Source organism: Solanum tuberosum, unplaced genomic scaffold (assembly GCF_000226075.1).
Source record: "Solanum tuberosum cultivar DM 1-3 516 R44 unplaced genomic scaffold, SolTub_3.0 scf00019, whole genome shotgun sequence".
NCBI lineage: Eukaryota > Viridiplantae > Streptophyta > Magnoliopsida > Solanales > Solanaceae > Solanum > Solanum tuberosum.
In genome coordinates this window covers 1,273,186-1,273,513 of record NW_006238945.1, presented here as the reverse complement: position 1 = coordinate 1,273,513, position 328 = coordinate 1,273,186, and positions in this window count along the sequence as shown.

Below are 328 nucleotides of genomic sequence, written 5' to 3'. Positions count from 1 at the left end.
AACCCTTTTGTTTTAAACCATTCCCATTCCCTCCATTACTCCCACAACCGTCTATAACGTTTCCTAACCTCCCCAAATCACCCCATAACTCCCCCATTATATCATTCCTTCCAGAATACCCCAACATCTTTTCCATTCTAAATACGACCCATCCTATAATCTCACACAAAGAGTCTGGTGTTTGGTCAGTAACGAAAAGGTGACTCCTTGGTTTTGCTAAGCATAGTATCATCACGCAATCACCCCACTCCTTGTTGCTTGTAAGGTAATAGACTTTCTCTTCACTTTGAATTTCGATTCATAGATTGAATATAGAGGGTCGGGAGTT